Source organism: Octodon degus, unplaced genomic scaffold (assembly GCF_000260255.1).
Source record: "Octodon degus isolate 3935 unplaced genomic scaffold, OctDeg1.0 scaffold00237, whole genome shotgun sequence".
Classification (NCBI taxonomy): Eukaryota; Metazoa; Chordata; class Mammalia; order Rodentia; family Octodontidae; genus Octodon; species Octodon degus.
Window position 1 is genome coordinate 2,059,742 of NW_004524813.1, and position 7,813 is coordinate 2,067,554.

Sequence of the window (7,813 nt, forward strand, 5' to 3'; positions counted from 1 at the left end):
TATAAAGTTGAAGCTTAATAGAATTTAAGGACTAGTTCTCTAAGAACATGGAGAACTTGGTAGAAAGCCTACTTTTATTCTTAATGGAGCAAGAATAATTGAGTTTCAATAGAAAAATGGTCATAATTTGCTGTAGATGTTATTAAATATTACTCATTGATTTTGTATAGGTTATTCTACATGGTTAAAAATAAAAGTAACTTGACAGCAACCTATGTAATACAGATAAAAATTATTATAGTTTTCATGGAGATTAAGAGACAGATGGATTAAAGATGAATTATGAAGTTCTATTCAATAGTACTATCTGTTAGAGCAGAAAGAAATGTCTAATTGGTTCTCAAAGTGATTATAAAATAGCTTTATAGAGGCAGCTTGTATGTCTGGAGAACTCCAAAGTTAGGACTTTTCTTTGCACCCCTGAGGTCACCCATGGTGGCTCTGCAGCTGTCATCATGCCACAGAATGAATATACTGAATTACACCATACATGTTATGGGCACCGCTTGGGTTACCAAGAGAAAAAGAGAAAGAAGGAAAAATATTGGCCTGAAGGCCGAGCTCTACCACAAACAATGCCATGTGGAGAAAATACAAATGAAGAAGACTATCAAGGTGCGTGAAAAGTGAAACACCAAACAAAAGAATAATGAAAAGACTCCACAAGGAGCAGGACCTGCCTGCCTGTTGCACAGAGAAGGACGGTCTCCTGCAAAAGTACTTTGCAACATGATTAAACAGAAACAAAAAGAAAACACAGGAAAATGGGAAGTTCCCCTGCCCAAAGTTCGTGCTCAAGGAGAAATGGAAATATTAAAAGTTATTCGAACTGGAAAAAGACAAAAGAAGGCATGGAAGAGGGTGGTTACTAAAGTCTGCTTTGCTCGAGATGGCTTTCCAAGAAAACCATGTAACTATGAAAGAAACATTAGGCCAATGGGCTTATGTCTTAAGAAGTCCCATGTAATACATCCTGGGCTGAAAGCCACCTTTTGCCTGCCAATACTTGGTGTGAGAGAGAATCCTTCATCGCCACTGTATACAACTTTGGGTGTTATTGCCAAAGGAACAGTGACTGGGGTGAACGTGAGTGAGCTGGGCCTTGTGACACAAGGAGGCGAGGTTATCTAGGGTAGACATGCCCACGTGCCCAACAGTCCTGAAATGATGGCTGCGTCAGTGCAGTCTCACTAGATTGGCAGATGTTTCATACAGTAACTTCTTACATTTATTGAAGACTACAGACCAATCAGGAAAACCCTAACTTGAACACTGCAGAACCACCCTCATGATGACGTTCATCAAGAAAACTATTTATTAATTATTGCAAACACACTAAAATGGCCCAGTTTAACAAATTGACCTTTTATTCGGGGTCTGCTAAGGGCTTACATGTTAGTGAGATTGAACCATTCGAAAAAGTAAACATCAGTCTCTGCCTTAAAGAGCGGGCACTCAGCAACACACGTCTCTCATTCCTAAAAAGCCACCAGTATTTAAAGTCAGTGCAAACTTAACTTTGGGGTCTAGGGCTAGGAAATCTGATGAAGTTTATTCTACTTCATCATTTATCATTAGTCAAAAGAAAAAGTAACATTGGGCCAGGCAGATAGCTCAGTGGAATATGGGGCTGCCTGGCAAGTGCCAAGTCCTGAGCTCGATCCCTGCTACCACCAAAAAAAAAAAAAAAAAGTAATGTTTAAGTTTATTCTCAGTCTAGTCTATTTATGATACTTTAAGAATGGCATTAGAAGGCTGGAGAGATAGCTCAGCAGTCTAAAGCACCTGTTTATATAAACTTAGGTAAGCGCAGGGAGTGCGGTTTGATCCCTGCACCACATGTCACACCAGCCCCCTCCCCAGGGCAGGCTGAACCAGCCACAAAAAAAAGAAACACCAAGGGAATGGGGTTAGAAACTTTATTTAGACAGCGCCAGTGTAGTTGCCCTGATGCCCTGCAAACAAGCCTTGTTCGTGGTTAAGTCATACCAGGAGGTTGTATGTCAGGTGCGCAGCCTAGACTTGTGATCTGAATTAGATGGGCCTAAACATATAAATAAACAGCATTGTATGGGGCCCTTAACCTTCAGGGCTCTGCGGCTGCCGCTGCGCACAATTCCACTTCACATCCACACAATTCCTTGCGTGGATGTTTCTTGGGATTCCCGTCTTTGATGAAACATCCGGGCTGAATAACAGATTTTAAGACAAGGATTACTGGATGTCCATTTTACTAGATTAGCTGAGCACTGTGATAGAAAACGCCTTGCTTTTTGAAATTACATTATTTCACTTCAATTAAATCATATTTCTAGAAGTAAAAATACAAAGAGAATATACAAAAGATGTTATGGCCCTCCTGAAAATCTCAAATATAAGTTGAGTAGATGTGATATTTACTTATTTGGTTTCCTTGAAAAGCAGAACACAATAGAAAATAAAATTCCTCGAAAATCTCACTATTAATTCATGTATCTTCTTCAGTTTTAGATGAAAAGCATTTCTATGGCTTGTGTGCTCACACACATAAGCACCAACATGGAGATACACCTCTTTGTATACGTGTCCTTTAATTCTTATAATTTTTTACACCACCATAAATTTAAACTGTAAGCACAACTTCCTTCAAATGAATCAACATATTTACCTTATATTATCCCTGAAGTATTTTTTTTTAAATTCTGCAATATTTTTTGCTAGGTGTTAGCTACATTTCATTTTTCTTTTCTTATGTATTGTATTTTTTCCAAATTTTGAATATTTAAAAGTAGAACACTAATAAAATTTCATAGGTAAATATGTATATAAATCTTTATAATTTCAGATGTGAAGTTAAGATAGGATATTAACCATAATACTTTAGGAAGAATTGATAGAGAAATAGATGGAAAGAACAGGTAAATATGTATACTAGCATGTCTTCTTAGCTTAACATCTGATTTTGATGGATTTTCATCATGTGCTCAAGTGATAGTTTATGCTCATCCAAATTTTCTGTTAATAAACTATATCTGAAGAGACAAGTTTCTTTAATCATGCATTGCAAATATTTTTTTCATTGCATACACTTTTAAAATATTTTAATTCAGGGGGAGCCGAGGCTCCGGAGCAAGATGGCGGCGCAAGTGCTGCGCGCCCTGCGGCCTCCTGCCCGAGTCCTCCTGCGGCCTCCTGCCCGAGCTCCGGAGCCTGACATCTTCCAGTAGCAGACCTCGAGAAGACAGCTGGTTAAAATCCTTGTTTGTCAGGAAAGTGGACCCAAGAAAAGACGCTCACTCCAATCTCCTAGCCAAAAAGGAAACGAGCAGTCTGTACAAGTTACAGTTTCGCAATGTTAAACCGGAATGCCTAGAAGAATACAACAAAATTTGTCAAGAGGTGTTACCAAAGATCCACGAAGATAAACATTACCCCTGCACCTTGGTGGGGACTTGGAACACGTGGTATGGAGAGCAGGATCAAGCTGTCCACCTCTGGAGGTACGAGGGAGGCTATCCAGCCCTCATGGAGGTCATGAGTAAACTCAGAGGAAATCAGGAATTTGCACATTTCCGTAAGGCAAGAAGCAACATGCTTCTCTCCAGGAAAAATCAGCTGCTTCTGGAGTTCAGTTTCTGGAATGAGCCTGTCCCCCGCTCAGGACCTAATATCTATGAACTCAGGTCTTAGCAGCTCCGACCAGGAACCATGATTGAATGGGGCAATTACTGGGCCCGTGCAATTCGTTTTCGACAAGACAATAACGAAGCAGTGGGAGGATTCTTCTCTCAGATTGGGCAGCTATACATGGTGCATCATCTTTGGGCTTACAAGGATCTGCAGAGCCGGGAAGATGCACGGAACGCAGCCTGGCACCAGCACGGCTGGGAGGAGCTGGTGTATTACACAGTCCCACTCATTCAGGAAATGGAGTCCAGAATCATGATCCCGCTGAAGACCTCGCCCCTTCAGTAGAGCTAGAGAACGTGTCTGTGCCCACGTAAATGTGGGTGGCAAGTATTTGTCCTAAATTAATGTATATCAAGTGAAAAAAGAAATGCTGAATTATAAATGGCTGTACATAGCTTACGGGAGACCTCTTTTCTCGAAAGTTGATGTGATCCGGAGAGAGGAGCTGTGACTGAGTGGGGCAGAGCTCCGAAGGCCTCTGAGACTATACATTTCTCAAACCAACCTCGGAAGACACCCTTCTCTCCCTGCCCTCCAGGAAGAGAAGGTCCAGAGTCATACTGGAATCATGTCAGAATAAGATTCCAACCATGAAACAAAAAATCAGCCATTTCTTTATAAAAAGTGAATGCATTTTATAATCACAGATTTTGACAGATTTCTTATATCTGGATGAAATGCAAGTTCTGTCCTGTTTCTCAAGCAGTTTTTCTGAATTTCAAGCTACAAACTACTCTCGAGTGTACCTGGTACCTGAAGATGTTTGAATCCCCTCTCTCGAACCGGATGAGTGCACTTACCAGCGATTCGGTCTGCGCAGCACGCTGTCGCCCTGTGAGTGGGGGAAGGAGGCGCCAGCCTATGTATCATACATGATTTTTGAAATGAACACCTTGAATAGCACTAATTTTGTTTGTAATATTTTTCTATAAAGCAAGTAGTACTCAGAAAAGGGGCTTTATTTTATAGAGTCGTTTGTGACCTCAGACATTCTCTGGGTACTACCCTCGTAAGCTCACAGCATGGACTCCAGGGTCTCGTGCAGGGCAGTGCATGCTGCGGGGCCGAGCAGCAGAGAGCTGCGTGCTTTGTCTCACTCTGTGCGATTTCCTTTTTAATTTAGTGTGCCGATCTCCTGACTATAATCATGTTTGTGCCCGTGAACTGAAAAATGACGTCTGCCCCCACAAATTGAGGAATTGACATGTAAAATAAAGTGTGCAAAAGGCTTATCAGATGTTAACCTTTTACACGTGAATGGTTTCCTCCGAGAAAATACCAAAGTCAATAAAGTCCTCCTAATTTTCACATAAAAAAATATTTTAATTCAAATTACTTAGTTATCTCTAATAAACTCTTATAGAAAAGTATAAGCTCTACATCTAGTGGACGCATCGTCTCCTTCCCTGAACCTAAGAAAGCAAGCACTCACAGCTGAGCGATTCCAAACTACACTCCATTCAGTTTTTGCTTCACTGCCCAGACTGCATCGAATTTGATTTCCAGCTCTCTACGTGCGCCATCGTTATTTTCTGGTTTGCCTCTTGACAAGCGGCCCCTTTGCCTCTGGCCTTCCTCTGTCCCAGTGTGTGTTCGTATGCTCCATCTTTCTTCGCTAACATTCCTGTGGATTTGGTGTGGGCTACGTCATTCGCCTCCCTCCTGTGAACTCCTAGCCTGTATAGCTCCGAATGTGACTTTCTTTGGACATAAGTTCAACGTAATGAGGAAGTTATATACTGGAGTAGGGAGGGCCTCTAAACCAGTGCGATTCCAAGACGAAACGGGGAGGCGAGACGCGCGTACACACATAGACAGTCCCACACGGCGACCTCATGCTGCCATAAAGGAAGGCGCTGCAGGCAGCAGAGAGTCTGCACCCAGCCGGCCTTACACCCGCCCAAGTGAGCACGGTTCTTCTGACACCTTGATTTTGGACTTTGAGCTTGAAAAACGGCAACCCATTTATCTCAAGAAAAAGTTGATGTTGCTCTGAACTACTGAATTGGTGACATTTCACTGTGGCAGCCCTAAAAACGTTAAGTGGTGCATGATAATATTATCCGGAGAACACTGAGTGAAAGAGTTACACTATTAATCAAATAGCAGAAGTAGTAAATCCTGGAACTGTAATTAGACACAACCGTGACTACTGAGAATAAGCTGATAGCCACGACGTAGACTTCTTCCAAACAGCCCTGAGATGCCCCTTACAATCATTTCTACACTTTTCATATTTTCATGTGACATATAATCAACCAAGATTTATAACAACGTAAAGTTTTAGAAAAAATTTATTACTTGAATTAATGACTTTATCTTTAGATATAATAGTAAGAATTCATTAGTTGAGCTATATAATAATCGTACCTCATAGGATTGTATTTTATGATAAAGCTTACAAGTTAATTTTATTCAGAAAATATTTCTGCGTAGGTTACTAAATCATTAATTAAATGCCAGGTACTTTTAACCAGTTGAGAAGTTGGTCACTCTGATAAAAATGTTTTAAGTTTTTAAAATCAAAGTATGAAATTTAAGGGAAAATGTCATTTTTGTTTATTGTCTTCTAACATATTTATACAGGTGTTTTTTAATAATGTGACATATCCAGTCATTTATTTTTTATTGTGTTTTATACTTTTTATGTGTATTAAAAACTGAAACCCAAAATGCAGTATCCTTCTACCAGTAGTACTTGTATGTGGGAGAAAATGAAGTGTACTTAAGTTTTCCAGGGGTGGATTAGGGTTGACTCGTGAAAATCTGGCATATTCAGGGTTTGGGTTAATCCTAAATTGTGTCCTTCGCTCTGAGCTATAAATCTTAATGATTGTGTTATAATAAATGCTGAGTGAATCTCACAATTATTCAACTTTTAAAATGTCTTATCAAAAGAATTCAATAGGGAAGTTACCCAATGCCAGTTGAATCAGAGAAAAATCGGGTTTTGTTTTCATGACAAAACAAAGAATCTGAAAAGAAAAAAACTTCAAAGTTCAAAGAAGTTTTCCTTTCCCACCACCTCATGAAGAAACTTAGATTCAAAACGATGACATTTCTTGGCTAAATTCCCAGAATGTATTCGTGGCATAGTTTAGAATAAAGTCATACAGTTTTCTGGTCCTCAGATTCATGCACGCTCTACTATATTGCACTATATCTTGTGACCTCACTATGTTAGGAAAAGATTGCTTTTAAGCCTCTTGCCCTATAGCCTATGCAATGTGTATTTTCTATTTTCAGCATTGCTGTTTAGAAAGACTATTAATTTTTTATTATTCTTCCATCCGCCCTCCATCTTTTAATTGTGTACTTTTTCCTAGAGAATGCATTATGCCAAATGATGAATTTGTCTTTTATTAAGAATAGTCATCTTTTTTCTATTCCCACCCACTGTCCTTGAGTTATGGTCCCTAATTAGTCAGCTGGATGCCACCTAATTAACTGAACTTAATTTTGATCTGTGTGCTCACCGTGCTCTGCTCGAGTGAGCCAGACCCTTGGGGTGTGAGTGTCTTGCGGAAGCTAGCGAATGTGAGGAGTGACAGTCCACATAACGGTCCTGATTTTGTTCTTTTGTTCACAGAACCTTTTCCTGTGTCTGCATACAGAAGTGCTGCTTGGTGCAGCAGGCTCGGTACTGGTTTGTCTTTACCCCTGTGACACAAGTCAGCGCGTCATTGCCAAGCCTGACACAGTGCAGCGTGCCCGTGTGGCTCGCAGCAGACAGAGGCAGAGAGTGTGTTTCCTTAATAAATGCATTTTATAGGCATAAAGCACAGAGGAGAAGCTTAGAACCCTTAATTCTTCTTACAATTTTTTATTCTCTTTCCGTTCTTGGAAAACATATTTTAATGAGAGTAAAATGTTGTTTCAGGATGCAGAAAACATATTTTAATGAGAGTAAAATGTTGTTTGAGGATGCAGAAAACATATTTTAATGAGAGTAAAATGTTGTTTCAGGATGCATAGAGTTGGAGATTTCTCACTAATAGAGTAATGGTGCTGCCTCAATCTAAATTATGCACTCCGTTGTCAGAACATGTTCCTTGCTAATTTATTTGAAATGTGTAATCACATGACTATAAAAGTATGTCACCTGGATGTGGGTAGCAGCACTGGAAAAAAAAGATTGGGCCAG

At 40.0% G+C, this 7,813-nt stretch overlaps 2 pseudogenes; both read left to right on the top strand.

The window, feature by feature from the left end:
* Window positions 1-455: 455 nt before the first annotated feature.
* On the top strand, window positions 456-2,192 carry LOC101565872 (annotated as a pseudogene).
* A 346-nt stretch (window positions 2,193-2,538) lies between these two features.
* LOC101566268 lies at window positions 2,539-4,978 on the top strand (annotated as a pseudogene).
* The last annotated feature ends 2,835 nt before the right edge of the window (window positions 4,979-7,813 follow it).